Genomic DNA, 25,454 nt, shown 5'->3' on the forward strand with positions numbered 1-25,454 from the left:
AATGTGAAAGGATACAGACGAAACATGATAACAGCTATTAGATTAACAAAACCAGTCAAATCACGAACCAGGTACAAGAACGATCTAGTACATGTGAGGCCTGTGACTGCACATGACCCACTAACCCGAGGGATCCATAATACTGCTAAAATAATAATGTAATCTTTATATTAAACACTTAAGATGCTAGAAACAAATACGAACCCAAAATGAACATATGTAATATTCATAAATCCGGACCTTGATAGATATTTGATATCAAACTTTAATATATTAACGTTTAGACGAAGTTGATCGTATATAATTTGAGAAATTCTCCATATACAGGATATGGCAACACACGTAACGCTATACTAAATTGTTTAGTTTAGTTACCCTAACACGAAACAAATTTGTTGCGTGTTTATATACTTTTGGATACAGACAAAACATCATCTTTCCAAACCAAGGATCGTACATGTGACGTGTAGCTAGGTATCGTTATTGGTCTCACACTAATATATTTACATAAATTAATGTTCACGCTATACTTAAACTAGTTAAATCATGTAGTTTAGTTACCCCACGACACAAATTTGTTACATGCTTATATACTTTTGGATACATAAAAAACATCATCTTTCCAAAACAAGGATCATACATGTGACGTGTAGCTAGGCATTGTTGTTGGTCTCATAGATTAATATATTTACATAAATTGATTTTTTTGCGGATTGGTTTAGGGAGCCTGCTTCCTCAAGGCCAAGTCTAGTGTGCCCGAAGCTTCTGGTTTTGCAGGATGTGGAGGCTGAAGGGTTAGTGGTACCTATTTCTCAGGTAGAGATTAAACGGGCTATTTGGGATTGTGATGGTGACCGAGCGCCGGGTCTGGACGAGTTTAATTTTAATTTTTTTAAGCGGTTCTGGGGTTGTGTTTGAAGGTGATTTTGTTAAGCTTTGCAATGAGTTTTATGTTGCGGGTTCAGTTAGTGGCGGTTGTTTGTCTTTGTTCATCGCGCTTATCCCAAAGGTGAAGGATCCGTCGAGTCTTGGGGAATTTCGCCCAATTAGCCTCATTGGGTGTATAAACAAAATTATTTCTAAAGTTTTGGCAAGGCAAATAGACTCAAAAGGGGTTATAGGGAAATTAATTTCGGAGAACCAATCTGCTTTCTTATCCAACAGATGGGCCTTTAATTTTAAATGAGCTGGTGGCTTGGCTTCTAAAGTCAAAAAAGTGACATTGAAAAGGCATATGATACGTTAAATTGGGGGTTCCTTGACTCAGTAGTTAGTCAAATGAATTTCCTGGTGCGTTGGAGAAAGTGGGTGTCGGCAATTCTAAAGGCGGGTCGGGCATCGGTTTTAGTTAATGGCTTGCCTACCCGGGAGTTCAATTGTTATCGGGGTCTTAGAAACGGACTGTTGAAAAAGGTAAATTCCGGGGGTTGACTTGCGGTAATAACAGGCCTCTCTTATCACATCTAATCTATGCCGATGACGTGATCTTTATTGGTGCTTGGGAGAGACAAAATGTTTTGAATCTACGGAGGATATTGAGATGCTTTTTTATAGTGTCGGGGCTTAAAGTAAATCTTGCAAAATGTAAGTTATTTGGTGTGCGAGTTACTCCGAATGAAAAACAACAACTGGCGAATTGTCTTGGCTGTCAAGCCGCATTCAAGTACTTGGGGCTTCAAATAGGTGCAAACATGAACCTAATTAACGCATGGGATCCAGTGGTCGAGATGTTTATTAAGAGGTTGTCGGTTTGGAAAGCAAAGACTTTGTCGTTTGGGGGTCGAGTCACGATAATTAGATCGGTTTTCAATGCCTTGCCGACCTATTATTTTTCTTTATATCGAGTAGCCGATGGGGTGTTGGATAGGTTAAGAAGAACGTTTTTTTGGGGTGGCTCGGAAGACAAGACTAAAATTAATTGGGTTTCTTGGCAACGGGTCACTGCTCCCAAGGAATACGGTGGCCTTTCTTTGGGGTCTTTGCGGGATACAAATCGGGCTTTACTCGCAAAGTGGTGGCGGCGTTTTAAGGGGGAGCGAGATAGATTGTGGAGAAGGGTAATTTGGTCCAGTCATCATTCTTCTAGAGATTGGAATAGTATCCCTGCAAGGTCTTCTATCTCGGGTCCGTGGAAACAGGTGAATCGAAACTCAAATGATCTAGGCTTATTGGGGCTTAAGTTAGACCTGTTGATAAAGCAAGTTGTCAAAAGTGGATATAAGACTTTGTTTTGGCTAGACTTTTGGATTGGGAGTGATAGCTTGAGAGTAAAATTTCCAAGGTTATTTAGGTTGGAAAAGAATAAAGAATGCACTGTGACAGAGAGGTTGGTGATAGTGAATGAGGTAATGGGATTGGAGAAGGGCTCCAGAATCCATGCTGGAGGTGGATGAGTTTAAGGAATTGTTGACTCTTTGCCAAATTGTGGTCCTAGGTGTTGGTGATGATAAGGTAGAGTGGGGATTAGATAGGTCCGGAGCTTTCTCTGTTTCGAGTATTAAAGAAAAGTTAAAAGAGTTTACTTCCACTCCGGTCGGTTATAGGTTCGAGTGGAATAATGGGGTCCCAGGTAAAGTCGGTATTTTAGCTTGGAGAGCGGAGTTGGATAGGATCCCGGTTTTAACTGCTTTGGCGAAACGTAACATTGGTGTTGAGTCGTTGGAGTGTCATGCGTGTGGATTGTTTGAAGAAACGACTGAACACATCTTTGTGTCATGCGGCATTTCTATCTGGTGCAAGGTTCCTCAGTTGTTCTTTTTCAGTGTCCGGGACGTTCTTGAAGTGTACAAGCATACAAAATTCTCAAAGCGAAAGGTGAAGTCGTTTCATGCAATTTGTCTTATCACCTTATGGTGTCTTTGGAAAGCTAGAAACGATATGGTGCACGATGGGGTGGCAGTATCTATTGGAAGCGTGATGGAGAGTATTAAACTGTTAAGTTTCCTTTGGATCAAAAGTAGGTCGGGTGGGGGTGAAATGTCGTGGGCACGTTGTAGTCGGTTTAATTTGTAATGTTGGGTGAATGATTTTATTTTTGGTGTTTTCTTTGCTTGGTTTAGCAGCTTGCTAGGCTAGCAAAGTGTATTGTTGTTGTTGCCTTTTGTGGTTAATGTTATTTGCTTTTTGTTTGCCATTCAAAAAAAAAAATCAAACACAATTGTCACTTTAGTGGAGTTGGTAAGAACCTTTGGTTTGAAACCTAAGGTCTTAGTTTCGAAACCTGTATTACACAATAGTTTATTTTTCAAAATTTTATAAAGCTTTAAAGGTCATTGGTTATAATAGGAAAACGGGTCATGATATAAACAGGTTAAATGGGTATCCAAAACCCGCTAAGTTAATTTCATTTATAAAGGATTCCACCCTTCCCATATAATAACTATTATAAATTAATTCAATAGATATTTACTTATTTATTCATTTATTGGTAAATTTAGTTTTTATTTACTGATGGACTTTCCTATATTTTTCATCAATCATAGTGTTATGCATCAACAAACATGTTGAATCTTAAACTAAAGTAACTTGAAATTCACGTTTTGATATGATTATTCTGAATATATAAAAGGAATTGAAGTGCCAAAGTCTGAAGAGCATAAAATAACTGTAACATCTTAACTATTATTAGTATTGTGTTTTTTTTTCTAGTTTTAGAATAGACAAACTTGATTTGTTTATAAATAATAAATGAATGTATAATAAAATGTTTGTATAAAACAACTTTGTAAATTAATCAGCATCATTCGGCAGATGTGGCCATCTTTGATAGCTAAAGCGAAGCAAGGTGGTCTGGATGTTATACAAACCTATGTGTTTTGGAATCTTCACGAGCCGCAACCAGGCCAGGTGATCTCGTGATCTAAAACTTACTTGCCACTCGATCCTATATATGATATATGTATGCATTAGCTAGTTAAACAATATTGCTGTTTTTGTTGGTTTAACTTGCAGTATGATTTTACTGGAAGAAATGACATAATAAGTTTCATAAAGCAAGTCCAACTACAAGGTCTTTATGTAAGTCTTCGAATCGGCCCCTTCATCGAGGCCGAATGGAGTTACGGGTAACTAATTATAACTTAAATTGTTCACACGAATTAACCTTGCTTTCACTTCGGGAATCGATTACTATAATATATTCTGTCTCATTTTTAGAGGTTTGCCATTTTGGTTGCATGATGTTCCTGGCATTGTCTTTAGAACCAACAATAAAGCATTTAAGGTAACCAACCACACACAGACCCTCCAAGTCAAAGTCAAACATCAATTATAAATTGAAACTCAAATGACACACATTAAGGTTATATACTTATATATATGTTTGTGTTTGTGTAGCAACATATGCAAAATTTCACAACTAAAATAGTGAGCATGATGAAGGCAGAGAACCTGTTTTATTCACAAGGAGGCCCAATTAGTCTATCACAGGTCTGCAAATTCATTGCCTTCTTATTTATATTCATTTGTTCATTTACCAATTGAGCATTGCAAATTTGAATACTCGGCAGATAGAAAACGAGTACCAGATCATCGAGCCAGCTTTTCATAAGGACGGACCGCAATACGTTAACTGGTCTACGCAAATGGCGGTTGGCCAAAACACGAGTGAACCATGGATGATGTGCAAGCAAGATGATGCCCCTGGTCCAGTGGTCCGAGTCTCGTGTACTTCTATTCCACTCCCTTGGTTACTTCGAGTTTTCAGGTTAAACATACATATGCATCATGCAGATCAACACATGCAATGGGATGAGATGTGGTGACACTTGGAAAGGACCGAACTCGCCGAATAAGCCTTCCATGTGGACTGAAAACTGGACTTCTTTGTAAATACTTACTTTCAGGCTATCTTATTATTAACGAAATTCATAACCTGATATTTACTAATACTTCATGGGTTATTGAAGCTTACAACCATATGGAGAAGGGCCGAGACTAAGATCAGCTGAAGATCTGGCTTTTCATACAACATTATTCATTGTAAAGATGAATGGAAGCTTTGTAAATTACTACATGGTACTAATATGCAACAAATATATATCGTTCATTCAAGTAAACATGCATGAAGTTGTACCATTTGTTTTGTAACAGTACCATGGAGGAACAAATTTTGGACGAACGTCTGCATCATTTATTATAACAGGATATTATGATCAAGCTCCTCTTGATGAATATGGCATAATCAGACAACCAAAATACGGGCATCTTAAGCATATGCATGCAGCATTGAAGCTATGCTCACATGCCTTACTCTATGGAAAGTTAACCATTGAACATTTGGGTACAAATCAAGATGTAAGCATTTGATTTTCTTTTTCTTTTTTTTTAAGATTATTTCAAAATTTCTTTTACATATAGATTAATCATATAGGCATACATATACACTGAGAATTCAGGCAAATGTGCAGCCTGTCTTTTTAATAATGATGGTCACGATAGTGTTCAAGTCGTATTTCGGAATTCAATATATAGTCTGCCATCAAAGTCGATTAGCATCTTACCTGACTGCAAAAATGTCGTTTTTAATACCGCAATGGTATGTTTCTTGAATTCAAACAGTCTCTTAATGTTAGCCGAGTTTATTATGTGTTATTTTTTTGTTTATCAATTATTTTTTAAATATATTTTTAAGTTTGTTTGTTAGGCATTATTATATCTTTGAATATTAGAATAGTTATTGACATTTTGTAATTATCATTTGTTGGTTACCTTTTCATTAAATTTATTAGGGAATCCATCAATGAGATAATAAGTTAATAATATTTAATATGCAACAGGTAAGTACACAAGTTAATACTGTACCCGCATCCGTCTTATGGTTACTTGTTTGCCAAGGTAAGGGGTGTTTTCCCGCTTACTTTTGAATCTTTTTTGAATTTTGAATTTCAAAATTCGAAGAGTTGGTAGAAAGATAGGAACAGTCCAAACGTCTGAAACGTCGTGCGACGGTTTCTTCTGACTGTGTCAGGACGTGCAGGAAGTTATGGTGACGTGACATTATATGGTCATTCCAGTCCCTTTTTCAGGCGCGTGGGCGCGATTTTTCGGGCGCGTGGCCGCGAAATTGCTGGCACACGTCCTGTCAACAGCTGTTGCCAGCCTGCTTTATGCCACGTGTCATAGTTTCATTGCACCTTCGATTTCTCTCTCCTCCGCATTAAATTCATCGCATTAATTGCGATTAGTATATAAAGGGGGAGAGGGCTGTTTGTAATCCACACTTTCATCCTTCTCTTCTTCTTCTTTAGCGATTTCCGGCAAATACTCCCCTTTTCAGGCTAGCATTTTCCCGAAATCGCTTTCTTTTTTCTGCACAATGTCTTCTCGTGATGTTGAGTCTTCGGCCGATGACAAGAGTACTGCTGGTGAGTGCCAGTGTGCTCTGCCCGGCGATCAGTACCGGTATGTTGTTAGGAAATTCATGCTCGATCCTCTCGAGCCTGAGTTTCCTGAACCCCATCAGACCGTGTACGATGCCCCTAGTGGCAAGATCGGGGTATATGCTGCATTCTTTGTTTATGGGAACCTTAGGTTCCCATTGACAAAGTTTGTTTACCGTGTCCTCGAAAGGCACGGTGTTCATCTGACCGAGCTGCACCCAATGGCGATCGCGAAGATTCGCCACTTCGAGTGGGTGTGCCGGATATTGGGTGTTGAGCCCTACGTGGACCGCCTGATGACCTTCTATACTTGGAGGTGCATCCAGGGATGGTACACCCTGACAACCCGAATCAAGGGTTTGAAGATTTGCGCGACAGAGCGCAGTCTCCGATCGTGGAAGCGGGAGTTCTTCTACATTTCTGCTCACGCCGTCCCCATTGCCATGAAGTTTAAAAATGGCCAAGCCATTCCGAGCCACCACGCCACAAACTACCAGGAGGCGGAATGGTTTGCAAAGATATCCCTGGTCCAATCTCCGGTTTTCCGGTTTCCGGAGTCCGGGATGGTGATGTTGGGGATGAGCCGAGTGTGGAAAGAGGCTGACGCGCAAAAGGTTCCAATCGTCCTCGAATACGGTTCGAACTCTATCCCTTACGGTATGCTCCGTTTCTCTTTGCTTATACGAGTTTATCTTCTAACTGTTTATTTTCTTTCAGAGGGGAACAACTTGGAGTCGCTCCTGTACCCGCGGGAAGCTGACGGTCCCGCGCGGATGGGTACTCGTGCTCTAGACGAGAACGAGTTGCCCATCCTGGAACAAATGGCGGATCGGTTTGTGGAGGTCTATCCGCCGGGCCAAGAGATCCTGAGCCACCGGCGGCCAGGTAAGGCGATATTCTATCCTCAACCCCTCAATGCTGTACCCGCTGCTGGAATTCCTTACGTCCTTTCTTCTTCTGAGGAATCCGCAGATGGTCCTCCGCTAGTGCGGAAGAGGAAGGCTGCCGGCGGGAAAGGGAAGGAGAAGGTGGCCTCCACAGCTGATCCGGTGCTTCTATCTGACACCGAGTCAGATAATGAAGAGGTGGCGGGGAACCCCGGTGGTGAGAAGACCACTGCTCCGGAGGCTACGACTGTTACCTCCGGAGAACCGACGACGACGGTGACCGGCATCAAGAGACCGGCCCCATCGGGCTTGTCCCCGCCCCTCCGTACGTTCAGGCTCAAGAAAACCCGTAAGTACAAACATTCTTTTTGTAGATTTATTACTTCATAAATTTATTAACACTTATCTTCTTGTGCAGGCGTGGATGTTGACGCATTCCAGGGTGGAGCGCAGGGGAGTACTTCTCCGCCAATGACGGTAGGCTCGGTCAGCCTACCTGAGGCGTCGACCCAGGCACCTTCGCCTGCTTCCGCTGGTCCAGTTGCTCAATCCTTTGAGCCAACTGTTCCAGCCGAGATGACGTCACCGCCGGCGGTGAGTGCAATTTTTACAGCATCTTTCACCGAGCCGGCGGTTACTGTTGCTGCTGACTCTTCGGCGGCGTCCGCGGCGGACACCATGCCTCCGCCATCGACTGCGGCGGAAACCATGCCGCCTCCGCCATCAGCCTCGACGGCTGGACCTTCAGGTACGCGCGGGGCTTCTCGCCGATATTTGTTACCTTCCCATCTGCCTGACCTTTTGGATGGATTTCCCTTAGGTTCAGGTGATGGGTTCGGTGGCTATCGGCCTGTGATCGACCCTACAGGTGCGTAGGGCTCTTTTGTCCTTTTATGTAATTTTTATCATCTTTTCCTAACTGCTTTGTTTCTTTTGCAGTGTCGGATTCCAATGAAGTGTATGTTCCAAGATGGAACATACGCCGAGGAACAACCCTTCGCACACCTGTGGAGTGCGTGGACTGGGCTCGCCACGCTGCTCCCCATGGTGCGTTGGGGGAAGCCATGGTTAGCTACCAGGAGGGTAGGCTAACCAACGAGCTTCGGGTTCTCCTGGCCCGGATGCAGCCACGCGTCGAGCTGCTTTGTCGTGAAAACGACAAGTTGAAAGCAGCTCGCGTTAAAGAAGTATCTCAGGCGCGTGCTCTCCGGGAGGAGAACCAAAAACTGACCGCAGTATCTGCGGAGAAGGAGAAGGCCTTCAAGGCCCTCGAGGTTGAGGTTCAAGCGCGACTCGAGGCCCGCTCCAAGGCTGCCCAAGCTGTTAACGAACAGCTTCGGCTAGCTAAGGAGACTGCGAGGAACGCGACCGAGAGGGCCACCAAGGCTGAAGCTGTTGCTGAGCCTCTCCGCCTGGAGAATGAAGAACTTAAAGCTAAGTTAGAGGCTCTTCAACAGGCTCATGATGCCTTGGCTATGGAGGATGCGAAGAAGCTTCAAGAGATCCTGGACCAGAGGGGTGTGCTTGCGCACACCGAGCGGAAGCTTAAGGGCGTTGAAGAGGCCGCTGCAAAGGATGTGCTTCTCGCCAACCTTAATAAGAACGAAGCTGAACGCGCCTGCACCCAAGCTCTGGTTGCCAAGGAATGGCTTCTTCGAGAAGCGTTGCCTCAGGTATTTTAGCTTTATGTCGTCACGCTTTCCTTTGTAGAATAGAAGTTCTTATACTTGTACATTTTTTGTAGGTTGTGCATCGGGTCTTTTCAGAGACATCTTACGACGATGCTATGAGCGCAGCCCTCAACGCTTCTCATGAGGATGGGGAACGGACCGGCTTCCTGCTTGGTCTAGGGTTTGCTGAGAAAGGCGTCCCGCCTTCCAACTTCCCTTTGTATAACGCGGATACCGAAACTATTTATGACCAAGCAGTGAACCAGTATGCTGCGTTCCCGCATCCGGTGGTGGAGAAGGTAAATGAAATTGCTGCTGCTGATGATGGGCTTGCTGTCCTTAGAGCTTTCCTTGAACCGTCACCCTCTGCTGATGGTGCGGGTCCAAGTGGGAGTGGTCCTGAAGCATGATCCAAAAGATCCCTTTCCGCCACTAGCGTAGATATTTGCTCTTGTACTTCTTTTGTATGCGGGTATATACCCAGCAATGTTTGTAATATTCAAGTTGATGAAATAAAGAATGTCCTTTTCTTTGTTTATTTTACGCATGTTTACACTTAGCAATTTCTTTAGTACTTAGATAAGTTAACTTTTTGACATGGTAAATTATAAGTTTATTTTTGCTTCCTCTTTCATGATTGTGCGGGTGGGACCGTCACTTGCACTTAGTAGGATGGCTAAACTTACATTTATCCTGCGTGGAAGTTTTCCTTATCTTTTCCTTGAAATTTTCTAAGTGTTCAGAATAAGTTAACCTTTGAACGTGGTAGATGATAGGTTGAAGTTTTGCTTCCTTGTTTGTGATTGTGCGGGTAAGACCGTCACTTGCACTTACAAGGATGGCTAAACTTTACTTACATCTGACCTGCGTGTAGGTTTTCCTTATCTTTTCCTTGAAATTTTCTAAGTGTTCAGAATAAGTTAACCTTTGAACGTGGTAGATGATAGGTTGAAGTTTTGCTTCCTTGTTTGTGATTGTGCGGGTAAGACCGTCACTTGCACTTACAAGGATGGCTAAACTTTACTTACATCTGACCTGCGTGTAGGTTTTCCTTAGAGCTTTTTAACATTTTTAGCGTTGTGTTTATGCGGGTTTTGCCGCCTTCCACACGCAATTACTTACTTCTTCACGCATTGGTGCGGTGAATACCGGCACATGGGAAGTTCATAAGTTAAAGGTTAGGCTATCAATACATTGTGTAAGGAGAATCATTTCCATTAGAAGTGGCTCTAGGCCTTTTCTTTACAAGTTTGGAATTGATCTACATATAACATTTGCGTAATTGAGCTCCATTCCATGTTCTTGGGATAGGAGTGCCATCGAGCCTTTCAAGCCGGTATGCGCCTTTTCCCAGGACTTCTTTGATAATGTATGGCCCTTCCTAGACTGGGGCCAGCTTTCCTGGGCGCTCTTGGTTTGAAGCCTCGTTGTTACGCAGTATGTAGTCTCCTTCATTGAAGTTGCAGAGTTTTACCCGCGTGTTGTAGTACTTTTGCATTTGTCGTTTGTAATTTTCTTCACGCACTGCGGCTAAGTCTCTGCGTTCCTCGGTTAGCATAAGGTCTAACCGTCTTTCCGCATCATTGTCCTCTGGCTGGATCAATACCCTTGGTGAGGGTAAACCAATTTCGACTGGGATCATGGCTTCAGTGCCATAAGTGAGACTGAACGGGGTTTCCCCCGTACTGGCCTTTTTCAGCGTTCTGTTTGCCCAAAGGACGTGCGGGAGCTCGTCCACCCAGCCGGATCTGTGTTTCAAGAGTCTTTTCTTTATGCCATCGACGATGCTCTTGTTTGCTCTTTCCACCTCACCATTACCTTGCGGGTGTGCCACTGAGGTAAAGGTGTGGGTGATTTGAAGTTCTTTCAGCCACTGCTGTAGCTTCTTGTCAGCAAAGTTGGTGCCGTTATCGCTCACCAGATTCTGTGGAAGTCCAAAACGACAGATAATAAATTCCCAAATAAATTTTTTAATATGTTTTGCGGTTGTTTGGGCTAAAGGTTTTGCTTCTATCCACTTGGTGAAGTAATCGATGGCCACCACTAGGAACTGAACATTTCCTGCTGCTGTGGGAAATGGGCCTGTCACATCGATGGCCCACTTCTGAAATGGCCACGAAGAAGTGACTGGAACAAGTTCGTTCTTCGGGCGATGCGTGTTGGGTGCGTAAAGATGGCAAGACCTGCATTTTCTAGTGTATGCCAGTGCATCCATATGCATCCCCGGCCAAAAGTATCCCGCATTGTTCAGCTTAGCCACAACAGCGCGGGGACCTGCGTGAACTCCACAGATGCCCTCGTGTACTTCCCTTAAGAGGTAGTCAGCATCTTGGTTGTCCACGCATCTTAAAAGTGGGCCAAGAAAGTTACGTCTGTAAAGGTTATCATTGATGAGTTGATAATTTAGTGCTTTACAGCGTAGTTTTCTTGCCTGTGTTTTTGATTCTGGTAGTGTTCCTGCTGCAAGGTAATTTATTATTGGTGTCATCCACGTTTCTGTACCGGTTTGGATGACACAAATTTCCTTGTGCGGGACTGATGGTGCTTCGAGGAGTTCAATGCGGATGTCCTTTCCCAAGTGGGTGAAGGCCAGTGATGCAAGCTTGCTTAACGCATCCGCAGATTTGTTTTCGCTGCGCTTAACGTGTATGACTTTACAATCATTAAAATCACGCATAAGGGTTTTTGCCTGGGCGAGGTACAGGGCCATTATGTCGTTCACAGCCGTGTACGTCCCATTTATTTGGTTGGCCACCAGCATGGAATCCACGTGGGCTTCCAAGTTTTTCACTCCCATTTTACGCGCAATTCTCAATCCGGCCAAGAATGCTTCGTATTCGGCTTCGTTATTCGTACTTGGGAAATCCAACCGAATAGCGTAAGTATATTCTTGGCCCGCTGGGTTGGTTAATTTTAACCCTGCGCCTGAACCCTCGTTGTTGGCTGCTCCATCAGTATAGAGTCGCCAGATATCGTTGATGTCCTGTGCTGGGGAGGGTTGAGCCTCCTCCTGGCACTCTTTTTCCCGCGTAGCGGGGACTTCTGCAATAAAATCGGCCAGGACCTGGCCTTTTATGGCTGGTCTTGGCTTGTACTTAATTGCATATTCTCCCAATTCAATTGCCCATTTGGCTAGACGTCCCGATAATTCGGGTTTGCCTAGAACGTTTGAGAGTTTGAAGTTGGTGAGAATGGTGATTGGGTGGCCCTGGAAATATCGTCTTAACCTGCGTGAAGCGTGTATAAGTGCCAAGACTAATTTTTCGAGGGTAGAGTACCGGGTTTCTACGTCTGTTAGTACACGGCTAACATAATAGATTGGCATCTGGATGCCTTTTCGTTCTGTTAGCAGTACTGCCCCGGTTGCTCTATCTGTTGCGGAAAGGTATAGGATTAACTCCTCTCCCGCTTGTGGTGCTGTAAGTGTTGGGAGTTCGATCAGGCGTGACCGAATCTCCTGAAAAGTTGCTTCCGCTTCTGGTGTCCAGCGGAAGTGCGTTTTCTTTAAGCAGTTTCTTAATGTTGACACGAAAGGAAACGACTTATCTGCATGGTTTGCCAAAAAGCGATTAAGTGCGACTAGTCGTCCATTCAGTGTCTGAGCCTGTTTGATGGTGGTAGGTGATTCCATTTTAACAATGGCTTCGACCTTTTCAGGGTTCGCTCTGAAGCCATCTTTAGTAACAATGACTCCCAAGAACTTCCCTTCTTCCATCCCAAATGAACACTTGCTCGGGTTGAGCTTCATGTTTATCTTTCTGAGCGTGTTGAAGGTTTCTTCAATGTCTTTCAACATCGCTTCTGGCTCGGGGCTTTTGATGACCAAATCATCCATATAGACTTCCAAGTTTCTCCCGATTTGGGCATGAAACTCTTTGTCCATCAGGCGTTGGTACGTGGACCCTGCATTCTTAAGTCCGAAGGGCATCATTTTATAACAAAATGTACCATCGGGCGTCCGAAACGCGGTTTTGTCCTGGTCATCTACGGCCATGTGGATTTGATGGTACCCCTTATACGCATCCAAGAAGCATTTAAGGCGAAATGGTGCCAACGAATCCACCTTAAGATCAATTTCTGGTAACGGATAATAATCTTTGGGGCATGCTTTGTTCAAATCTTTGAAATCTATGCACATGCGCCATTGTTTGTCATTCTTCGGTACCATTACGGGATTTGCAACCCATGTTTGATATCTACTAACGCGTATGATGCCTGCGTCAAGGAGTTCCTTGACTTGGGTTCTACACGCGTTAGTTTGTTCAGGCCCCATTACTCTGCGCTTTTGTACGACTGGCGTAACAGCCTGATCGCACTTGAGCTTATGCTCCGCCTTACTTCGGGGTACACCAGTCATATCAGCTGGTGTCCACGCAAAGATGTCAGCGTTTTTCTGCAGTAGGCGTTTGAGTAAGGTGCGGGTGGGATCAACGATTGTTGGTCCAATGGTAACGGCCTGGTCGGGGTATTTGCCATTGAAGGCCCATTTTTCCGGTTCGGTGATGGTTGGTTTAGCCATCTTTGGTTTGGGTTTAGATGAGACAGATGCGATGCATACCTGGGGAATGCCAGTGATCATCGCCACACCCTCAACTGTTGGCCATCCCATCATGCCGTGGACTGAAGATACCACGGCGTTGAATCTTGCCATCCCGTCTCTCCCGAAGAGGATGTCGTATGTGTGGTGTGGCTTCCTCATCACGACGAAGTCCACATCCTCTGTGCGGGAATGTTTTCCATCTGTAAGAGTGACGGGGAAAGATAGGATACCCAGGGGGGTTTCTGTACTGCCGTCAAACCCTTCCATTGAAGCGTAGACCGTTTCCAGGCGTTCTTTGTCTTCATCATCCAGCTTGTCAAAGAACTGCCTGTACATCACTGTCGACGAAGCGCCGTTGTCAACAAGAGTGCGGGAAGTGATGTAATGCCCCAGCTGGCTTTTGATGACGATGGGGCCTTCTTTGCTGGGGCCTCCTGGCACTCGCGGGAAGCGCACCTCAGCTTCCTTCCACGCGCATGGTTCTGTCGCTCGTCTTTTTCTTCCTGCGACTTTGCCATGGACCATGTTGATGCTGATGTCGACGGGCTTTCGTCCGTTACCTCTGTACCGGTTGTCATTTCTTCCTCCCTTCCTGATTGATGCCACGAGATGTGCAAGTCTTCCATCCTTCACAAATGTCTCAACAATATCCTTCAGGGATGTGCACTCTTCAGTACCATGACCCTTTGTCCCGTGGAAATCACAGGATTTGCTTTGATCCGCATTAGGTTTCTGCCGGATCAATGGGGCTTTTGGCCATGGCAATTTTTCCGTGGCAAATATCTCCGTGACGCTCTTGGTGAGTGGCGTCCACCGGTGTTTTCGGTTTGAAGGGTGTGTGTTGTCCCTTCCGCCAACAAGAGGGCGAGAGCTGGATGAGGTGTCAAAGTTTACCCTTGACTGCCAAATACCTAGCCGCCTCTTTTTGTTCTGCCAGGCGATCCTAACGTTGTTCTCCCTTGTCCTCTGCGTGTAGAGGTGAGTACTCTGGGGAAGATCTCTTCCCAGCTGCTTCTCTGTCTCGGCAAAGCGCTTGGCTGCCGTCATGATGGCATCCCATGTGGATGGCATGCCGTCCTTACCCGTTAATGTGCGGATAAGCTCTGGGTACTCGGCGCCCTGGATGAAAGCGGCTGCGAACGAGATCTTCACTTACGTTGCCCAGACTCAGTTTCTTGGAGTTGAAGCGGGTGATGAAGTCTAGTAAAGATTCATCCTCCTCTCTCACGCAGTTGAGGATCGTCCACTGCTCTTCAGTGTACTTCCTCTGTTGGCTAAAGTGCTGGCTGAACTTGTTCTGAAAGTCCGCCCAGTCATATATGTGGTGGATCGGTAAACGATCGAACCATGCCCTTGCCGCTCCGACCAGAGTCATCTGGAACATGTAGCACCACGTGGGTTCCGTCCAGTTGCTGACGGTAGCCCCCGCAATGAACCTGTTCAAATGGTCGTCTGGGTCGGATAGACCATCATAAGTGCCAATGTTGGACATCTGTTTGGCACTTCTCGGGGCGATTGCTTCCGCAATGTCCCTTGCGAATTTTGATTTTCCTGCATTTGTAGCAGTTGGTCTAAAGGTTTTGGAGAAGTCACGCGGGTTTCTCTCCGCGATTGGTTGAAAAGCTTCCCCAAAATTCCTTTTTGGTTGGACGTCCGTTTCCTTACGCTTCCCTTTCGCCTTATGGCGAGGGTTCGCGTCGGTATCGGACTCCAACTCGTCTGAGTACTCGCAGTCACTGCTCATATTGAGGTGTTGGCGAGTACTGCCGAATTCGTCAGCCTGTTGAGCTGAACGCAAGCGTTCATCCAATTCGGCTTGGAATTCTCTTTGCCGTGCTTCGGCCCACGCCTTCACTTGATCTAGTGTTTGGCGAGGGGCCCTTGTTCGTTTTTCCAACTGGGTGTCGGTGAACCCCAGTGGAATATTTACTGCACTTGCTCCGGCCTTGGTGGTCGGAGTAGTGTTCGTAAGGATTGTATAACCGCCGGTGTTCCCCCCAGTTGCTGGGGTTGTTACCGGGGTTTCTTGGTCGGTTACTGGCCTTTGGACCGGAGTAACGTTAACCATTTCTTCAGAAATTGTGAAAAAACTAAAATAGTTCTAGCTTTTATGCACGGATGGCGCCAATGAAGAAACACTAGGCGAACCCTGGACAGATTATAGATAATCTGGACAGATTATAGATAATTTGGGGGTTAAGTAATGTTTCCCACGGATGAGGTCTAACTGAGAAGGCTGTTCTTCAGGAGACCTGCAAAACAAACACCGTAAGCTCGTCACTGAGAAGGGGGGGTTCCTCCTTGTGACCACCCTCCGGCGTGAGAATCAGACTAGATTGCTCTGAATATAAGTGTATATTAAGAGATTGCTAGATAACTGGGTAGCAGATGATCTTACCATTCCAAGATGTTGGAGTATTTATAGCCGAAGGTAGGTTAGAAGGTATAGCCGGCTGAATAGTATTCCTGTTCTACCAACAGTGGACTATGCACAGGCCATACTGGTTGGTGGATAGGTTACGGCCAACAGTAACTATGTCGGCTGCACTATTCCTCCAACTGTAGATTATGCACGTCTTACCTACTGTGGATTATACGCAGGCCATGCTGGTTGGTGAATAGGTTACGGCCAACAGTAACACTATTTCACCAACTGTAGGCTGCGCATGCCCTGCAGTAAGGGTTGGTGAGTAGGCAGCGGCTAATAGTGACAAACAGTACTAGAGGGTGCTCCTCCTCGTACTGTTGTCGGTGAGCTGTCACCCTGTGATTGGCTCATGGGCTGTTCTGGTCAGATTGTCTGTCCTATCCATACCTTGGTAGGTATAGTACAGAAGATCTTTCAGAATCATACGGACTGGCTCATTTTGGCGGGATTGTTCCCGTCTTGCTCATTCCTTCATGTGACTACTGAAGTATCTATTGTCTTGTGCGTGTAGCCCTGCTGTCTGCGGGTAGCCTTCCCTGATGGCTTGTATCCGCAACTGCGGGAACAGGCGGGGTACTTCACCATTGGGAGGCTTTCCCTGCGTGTACAGCTTGCGTACTGCGCGTAAGGTTCTCTGAGCATGGTGGGTCCTGCGGAAGCAGATGGCCTTTGCGCAGACGTCCCTGTTCAAGGTGAGTCTTGCGGGACCAACTGGGCTCTGCTGGGACCTACCTCTTCAACGATCCATGCAACCGGTTATAAGGTTCGACACACCTCAACAATGGGAGGTCTTTAGTGAAGTTGTTCCTCAATTCAACCAGACCTCATTGAGGTCAATTACATTGTTAGAACAAATGAATACTACGAAAGACAAATCAGATTATCTTTGGTACACAACGAGGTAAAGTTTGATGATCTTCATTTTCATTCAATTAACCTGACTTAAATCAATGTACTATTGATGTTTGTGAACATATAGTATCCAACAAAACTCGTCAGACGCTCAATACACGCTTAAAGTTAACTCTTGTAGACATGTTTTACGTGCATTTGTTAATGGAGCACTTGTGGGTACGAAATGAATTTGTGTTTATGTGTTATTTGTTGGATATTCCTGTAGTAGAATCGGAAACAAATAATTAGAAACAATAAATGATAACGGTGAACCGGGCTTGTGTTTGACACAATTCCCTTAAACAGATTCGCGGTCTATTCCCAGGGTATCCCGGTTCGAAGCAGTAGCGGACTGCCGGACTTGATCACTTGTCTGAAATGAAACCGCAATGATGTTGCAACGGAGAAGATGAGAGAGTTGTGTGTCTTTTGTCATTATATGAACTGAAGTATTTCATCTAGTTTTATAGTTTTATAACAATAAAACTCATAACTTATTGTTGACCATTAGTGCATAATAATAACTAGTAATTATCATAATAATGGTCATTAGTACAATGAAACTAAAAGATAATAATCATTACTGATTAATGATCATTAATATCATTGACTATTCAGTTAAGAGAAACTGAAAATTAATAATCATTAATGTCATTGACTTTCAGTTACGAAATGCACCAGCGAGCAGTATCAAAAAACAAGTGCAAAAAAAACTGCCTCACACGGGCCCAGGTTTTCGGAGTTGCATTCGTGTCCACAGGACGTGCGGGCATGCACGAGTTCGAAGAATTTAAGTCCAAAAACCCAATTTTGCACCCACTGCGCGCAGGTAGGAGTTGTAGTAAAACACATCACAAAGCTTCAAATGAGTAGTAAAGGTTGCACCTTATAAACCACTCTTCACTTTGTTACCAAACCGATGTGGGACAAGTTTTACCACTTCCATTTTTAAGACATTCATTCACACACAAATATACCCAAAATTCCAACAATCCCCCACATGAATGGAGGTCGAAACAACATTATTTCGATTAGATTTCAGCAGTTGAATCTTGCATACAATAGGTAGATGTTACTCTTTGAACCTTTGCTTATGAAGCGCACTTAGCCCACTGACTCTGAGTAGACAGCGATGTCTTTGAACTCACTTGTCGTTTGTGTAGACGACAATACACTTCACACAAGACTCTCCCTGACAAAGTCAAGTCCTCATAGTTATGTTCATTATGGTCATGAACATGAGCCTGGTTCTGCGAGAGCCATTAAGTATTGTGCCCCAACAATACCCTTCGAAGTGACCCCACTTCTCTCTCACATAAGTGATTCACCATGTATGGTTACCTTAGTCGAATCATTAAAAGCCATAGGCTTAGCCTCACACTTGTCACTTTTAGGAATGGACTAGGAAGTTTACCGACCATGTAGTAAACTACCTTTTAAATACATAGGGTTATCCCCTCCACAGTGACCTCTTTAATTCATACAATTAGGTTTTCCTATTGAACTCAATTCTTGGGATCTCCAATCTGTTGAGTTAGGTTTCCTTCGTATGAACCTTTAATTTTTCAAGGGCTTTTGTCCCATTCCCATTGACGACTTTTGAACTAACTCTCTACTTAGGCCTTTTCTTAGCAGATCCGCAATATTATCCTTTGACTTCACGTAGTCAACAGTGATAATTCTATTAGAGATTAGTTGTCGTGCCGTATTATGTCTACGTCTAATATGTCTGTTCTTACTATTATACATTGTGCTATGAGCTCTGCCAATTACCGATTGGCTATCAGAATGTATACAAATGGCCGATGCCGGCTTAGGCCATCTTGGTATATCCTCAACAAATTGACGTAACCATTCTGCCACTTCGCCCGCTTTATCTAGGGCGATGAATTCTGATTTCATCGTGGATCTAGCTATAACTGTTTGTTTAGATGATTTCCACGATATAGTAGCACCTCCAAGTGTGAATACATACCCACTTGTTGCTTTGGAATCATTAGTGTCAGATATCCAATTTGCATCACAGTGTCCTTCAATAACTGTCGGATATCTGTTATAATTCTTGAAGTATTCCAACTGGTTAACGGGTTTACCTCTATTCTTAGCTAGATGTTGACTCGTGTCGATGGGAGTTCTAGCTACATTAGAGTCATTAACATTAAACTTCTCAAGAATTTTGTTCACATAATGGGTTTGACTTAAAACAAGTCCACTTTGGGTTCGTGTGATTTTAACTCCCAAAATCACATCCGCAAAACCCATGTCTTTCAAGTCAAATCTTGCCTTTAGCATGTTCTTTGTGGACGTTATGATTTTGTCATTGCTTCCAGCAATGAGCATATCACTACGTATAGACACAGAATGACATATCCATTTGATGTGTCCTTCACGTATACACATTTGTCACATTCATTGATTTTGAACCTGTCATCAAGCATGATATGATCAAACTTTTGATGCCATTGTTTTGGAGCTTGTTTCAATCCATATAAGGATTTTACAAGTTTGTAAACTTTCTTTTCTTGCCCAACGGCTATGAAACCTTCAGGTTGTTTCATGTAAATCTCTTTCTCCAGATTTTCATTCAAGAAAGCTGTTTTCACATCCATTTGGTGAACTTCCAGATTTCTAATGGCGGCAGTAGCAAGCACCAACCGGATGGAGGTTATTCGCGTAACTGGCGAATATGTATCAAAGTAATCTAAACCTTCTCGTTGTGTATATCCTTTGATTACCAACCTTGCCTTATACTTATCGATGGTGTCATATGGTTTCATCTTCTTCTTGAAGATCCATCGATATCCTAGTGGTTTACATCCTTGAGGAAGATCCACTAGTTCCCAAGTATGATTTTGTAAGATAAAATCTATCTCACCTTTGATGGCTATGATACTTAGTAATTATCATAAAATCACAACAAATGTCATAATGATCATTAAAGTGTAATAAAACAGAATAATGATCATTAGTGCAACATTTGAAAACATAACAAACGTCATAATGATACTTAGTAATTATCATAAATCACAACAAATGTCATAATGATCATTAAAGTGTAATAAAACAGAATAATGATCATTAGTGCAACATTTGAAACTGAACTTAATAATAATAATTATCATTAAGTTTGTTGATACGTTTGAGGTTCCTCTTTTACCATGTAGGTAAAGAAGTCAAAGCCGAAGGATTTTTCAATCCTTTGCCATTTACTCTTTCTAATTTCAACTTCCTGTATTTCGGATTGTTCTCGAGGTTCATCTCTTGCACCCTCGGTTTTTTTTTAGAACAATTTCTTCAAACGATCTAGAACAACTCAGTTTTCCTTTATCTAAGCATGGGAACATATGCTCAAATCATGATGCATCCTTTGATTCTAGTATCATGCACAAGAAAACGAAATGCACCACCAGGACGAGTATATCCTATAAATATACAATCCACTGTTTTGGGTCCTATTAGTAGCCGTTTTGGTGGTGTTACTACTACCTTGGCTAGGCACCCCCATACTAGCAAGTATTTATATGATGGTTTATTTTCCGTTCGTAATTTGTATAGAGTTACATTTTTTTTTCTTATTGGGTATCATGTTTAAGACATAATTCGCCAATAAGAAAATGAAATGCACCACCAGGACGAGTATATCCTATAAATATACAATCCACTGTTTTGGGTCATATTAGTAGCCGTTTTGGTGGTGTTACTACTACCTTGGCTAGGCACCCCCATACTCGCAAGTATTTATATGGTGGTTTATTTCCCGTTCGTAATTCGTATAGAGTTACATTTTTTTTTCTTATTGGGTATCATGTTTAAGACATAATTCGCCAATAAGATTGCTCCCCCCCACATGTCTCGGCTTATACCAAAACTTATCATCATGGCATTCATCATTTCTTTCAAAGTGTGGTTCTTGCGTTCCGCTATGCCATTTGATTGAGGGGAGTAAGGAGGCTGAGTTCATGTATGATTCCATCTCTTTCACACAAATCAACAAAAGGTGAAACATATTCACCTCCTCGGTCACTCCTTACTCTTTTGATTTTCCGATTTAGTTGATTCTCAACTTCGACTTTAAACAAGATAAAATTATCAATAGCCTTATTCTTACTCTTAGGTAAGTACTCATAGCAATACCTTGTACAATCATCAATAAACATGATGAAGTACATACTCCATAACGAGTAGGAATTACTTTTAGATCACACACATAAGTGTGGATCATCTCGAGGGGTTCGATGAATCGTTCAATATTTTTGAATGACGATCTTGTTTGTTTTGCTTCGACACAAGTTAACTTTGGTGACCATAATCAAGAGGTTATCAACCTCACGAACCATATTCACTTGTCGAGCATTTTCATTCTTTGGAAGCTTACACTCATTGGCCCTATGGCCTTGCTTTCCATAATTGTGACAAGTTCCTTGGAACTTTATTTTATTATTATTAATATTATTATTATTTATTTATTTTAAATTCTCCCCTTAGGACCAAGGTTGGAGCCTTTCCCATTTTAAAGTCCAAGAACTTAGCCACCGCGAAATTTTTTTTAACACCGACATCTTCGGTTTTGTATTTGCGGTCCAAAGACTCCCATAATTCTTTGGAAGTCTTGGCCTTGCATTAAACATTGTACAATGCATCCACCATACCATTTAAAACATAATTCCAGCACAAGAAATCCGAATAATTCCAAGCCTGAACCGCGCTCAATGAATGAGCATCCATTTCCCCTTTATCAACATGGGGAACGGTTTCAGTCAAGAACCTCGCTAGGTTCAACGTGGTCAGATAAAAGACTATCTTTTGCTGCCAATTTTTAAAATTCACACCGGTGAATTTTTCGGTTTCTCAGCATGAGACGTAACTGCATTAGGTAGTGGTGCAACCAAACTAGTTGTGATAGCAACAACATAAGCAACGATCATGGCTGTCTGAAACGAAAGACACATGAACAATTAGTAATCTGTTTAAGTTTGTTGGATATTCCTGTAGTAGAACCGGAAACAAATAATTAGAAACAATAAATGATAACGGTGAACCGGGCTTGTGTTTGACACAATTCCCTTAAACAGATTCGCGGTCTGTTCCCAGGGTACTCCGGTTTGAAGCAGTAGCGGACTGCTGGACTTGATCACTTGTCTGAAATGAAACCGCAATGATGTTGCAGCGGAGAGGATGAGAGAGTTGTGTGTCTTTTGTCGTTATATGAACTGAAGCATTTCATCTAGTTTTATAACAATAAAACTCATAACTTATTGTTGACCATTAGTGCATAATAATAACTAGTAATTATCATAATAATGGTCATTATTAGTACAATGAAACTGAAAGATAATAATCATTACTGATTAATGATCATTAATATCATTGACTATTCAGTTAAGAGAAACTGAAAATTAATAATCATTAATGTCATTGACTTTCAGTTACGAAATGCACCAGCGAGCAGTCTCAAAAAACAAGTGCAAAAAAAATGCCTTACACTGGCCCAGGTTTTCAGAGTTGCATTCGTGTCGGTTGGATGTGCGGGCATGCACGAGTTCGAAGAATTTAAGTCCAAAAACCCAATTTTGCACCCACTGCGCGCAGGTAGGAGTTGTAGTAAAACACATCACAAAGCTTCAAATGAGTAGTAAAGGTTGCACCTTATAAACCACTCTTCACTTTGTTCCCAAACCGATGTGAGACAAGTTTTACCACTTCCATTTTTAAGACATATATTCACACACAAATATACCTGAAGAGGTAGGTCCCAGCAAAGCCCAGTTGGACCCGCAAGACTCACCTTTAAGAGGGACGTCTGCGCAGAAACCAACTGGGTCCGCAGGACCCACCATGCTCAGAGACGTGACGTCCTTACGCGCAGTACGCAAGCTGTTCCCGCAGGACAAGCCTCCCAATGGTGAAGTACTCTGCCTGTTCCCGCAGCTGCGGATACAAGCCATCAGGGAAGGCTACCTGCGCAGCAAAGCTACACGCACAAGGCATTTAACTCTTAAATAATTCAGTAATGTCACCTGAAGAAGGAGTGAGCAAGCCGGGAACACTCCCGCACAAAGCCGGGAGAACTCCCGCCCAAATGAGCCAGTCCGTATGATACTGGAGGATCTTTTGTACTGTACCTGACGAGGTATGGACAAAAGATCTGACCAAGGATACGACAGCTCACTGACAACAGTATGACGAGCAGCACGCTCTTGTACTGTATGTCACTATTAGCCGCTGCCTACTCACCAACCTGTCGGAGGACGTGCATGGCATGACCTGCAGTTGGTGGAACAGGAATAGTACACAGCCGGCCTGGTCACTATCAGCCGCTGCCTATCCACCAACCACCAGCATGGCATGTGCGTAGCCCACAGTTGGCAGAACAGGAACACTATTCAGCCGGCTGTACCTGCTTGGAAACCTACCTTCGGCTATAAATACTCCAACACCTTGGAATGGTATCATTTTATCTCATATCTCATATCTTGATATATTACCTGATATCTGCTCTAGTCATTCTCTTAATATACACTTATATTCAAGAGCAATCTTGTCTGATTCTCACGCCGGAGGGTGGTCACAAGGAGGTACCCCCCCTTCTCAGTGACGAGCTCACGGTGTCTGTTTTGCAGGTTATCAGAAGAACCATCTTTGCCGGATCTAACCCCTCGTGGGAAACATCTATTTAACCCCCAGATTATCCGTAATCTGCCCGGGGTCGATTAGTGTTTCTTCAATACCCAAAATTCCAACATTATTATATGGAACTAATGTTGTGATCATATAAACCGACAATATTCTCTTTCTGTTTGCATCTAGGTTCTGTACATGGAGCTCGTAAAGTTACAAATTGTACAATTGAAGACACCATTTCATTGTCAACAGGAATCAACAATATTTCTTTCTTGAACATAATGGTTGGGCTACCGGTAGGTTACACACAAGCCTGGTGTCAAATTTAGTAGGTAAAGCATAAATGTTAATGAAACTGCATTGCTGGTTTATTGATCTGATGATCACTTTTGAAGGATTCAGGAGTGTTTATGGAGCGTAAACGGTCAGGGTTAAGCGAGGTGTTGATTCGTGAACTCAATTTCACAAGCTACTCTTGGGGATATCAAGTAAGCCATGACAGTAAAATACTTTTTGTATTGCCTTTTGAAAATACTCACATAATTAACATGTCTGATATTGATAAAGGTCGGATTACTTGGGGAGAAGCTATCGATGTACACAGATGAAGGGTCTAGTAATGTCTCATGGACCCCATACGAAAACACTAGTGCGCTAACATGGTATAAAGTGAGTGCTAGCTATTATCGTTATTATTGTTACTTGATTTATCAAATTCGCTAGTTATTATTCTATCTTTAGTTTGAGTACTAGGATAGTATTGACGTTTTATCATTATCCAAACATGCATGGTTGACATAATGTGCATACTATTTACATGTTCTACAAATCCTGATGTTTTTTCGTACTTGAAGACAACATTTGACGCGCCTGAGGGAGATAAACCAATTGCTCTAAACATTGGTTCTATGGGCAAAGGAGAAGCTTGGATCAATGGCCAAAGTATTGGAAGATATTGGGTCTCCTTTAAGACTCCTTCAGGATCTCCTTCACAAACATGGTTAGTTTGAAACCTGCTTACACACATGTGTTAAGTTGTGTATATTTTTCATTCAATTTCCTAGCATTTGTCACAACAAAAAATTTGGCAGGTGTCTTACAGGTACAATGTACCATGATCTTTCCTTAAACCAACACGAAACCTACTGGTTTTTTTCGAGGAAGAATATGGAAACCCGTTAAACATTTCACTAGATGTTGTTTCAATTAACAAAGTTTGTGGACGTGTGACAGATTCACATCCTCCTAGGATAAGTTCATGGGCAGTACATAGTCCCTTTTATTGGAGACCATGGCCTCGAGTTCATCTTAGATGTCCTAGGAAACGAATCATCACCAAGATTGTATTTGCAAGTGACGGTAACCCTTTGGGTGACTGCGAAAGCTACTCTATTGGCAATTGTCATTCATCTAATTCTCAACAAATTGTTGAAAAGGTGATCTTCTTTGATTCATAATACATATTTTTAGTTTACTTTGCAAAATACTATGACACCCCTTGTTAAAAATATTACTTTGCAAAATGACCATAACTGACTTGTATGTATATATGCATTTTGATCTTTCAGGCTTGTTTAGGGAGAAGGCAATGTTCGATTCCTCATACGATAGAAAATTTTGGTGGAGACCCATGTCCGGGCACGCCTAAGACGCTTTTAGTGGATGCGCTATGTGTCTAACTCATGTAGACATAAAAGAGGAAGTTATAAATGCAAAACAAACATACTAAGGGCCCGTTCGTTTCACGGACTTTTTTTAAAGGATTTGGAATTGGAATTGGAATTGGATTTGGAATTGGAATGTTTGAGAATCCCTTTCATGTGTTTGGTTGGTTAATATGTATTGGAATTGGAATCTTCTTCATTCTCGGGGGGGGGGGGGGTTTGAAGAACGAGGACAACGAAGGAAACGTTTTAGTTTTTTTACATTTTTTGTTTTTTATTTATATTTTGAGTTATGATTTTTTTATTAATTTTTTTGAATTTTTTTTGAAGAGGTTTTTATTTTCCATAACAATCCTTTCAAGTATGTGGG

The 25,454-nt window shown here is 42.7% G+C and overlaps 1 pseudogene across 1 annotated transcript; it reads left to right on the top strand.

Moving 5' to 3' along the window:
• The first annotated feature begins 2,376 nt into the window (after positions 1 to 2,376).
• On the top strand, positions 2,377 to 25,099 carry LOC143536081 (beta-galactosidase 16-like; annotated as a pseudogene). The gene is made up of 19 exons (XR_013135823.1): positions 2,377 to 3,008; positions 3,738 to 3,846; positions 3,952 to 4,064; positions 4,156 to 4,222; positions 4,336 to 4,428; positions 4,509 to 4,652; positions 4,732 to 4,826; positions 4,908 to 5,016; positions 5,092 to 5,295; positions 5,372 to 5,536; positions 5,778 to 5,797; positions 16,645 to 16,806; positions 16,885 to 16,976; positions 23,607 to 23,716; positions 23,816 to 23,908; positions 23,988 to 24,089; positions 24,275 to 24,420; positions 24,523 to 24,856; positions 24,989 to 25,099. The product of XR_013135823.1 is annotated as a beta-galactosidase 16-like (transcript).
• Positions 25,100 to 25,454: the final 355 nt, after the last annotated feature.

This window comes from Bidens hawaiensis, unplaced genomic scaffold (assembly GCF_021521415.1).
Source record: "Bidens hawaiensis isolate Kalapana, Puna unplaced genomic scaffold, B.hawaiensis_p1.1 tig00010732_1, whole genome shotgun sequence".
Classification (NCBI taxonomy): Eukaryota; Viridiplantae; Streptophyta; class Magnoliopsida; order Asterales; family Asteraceae; genus Bidens; species Bidens hawaiensis.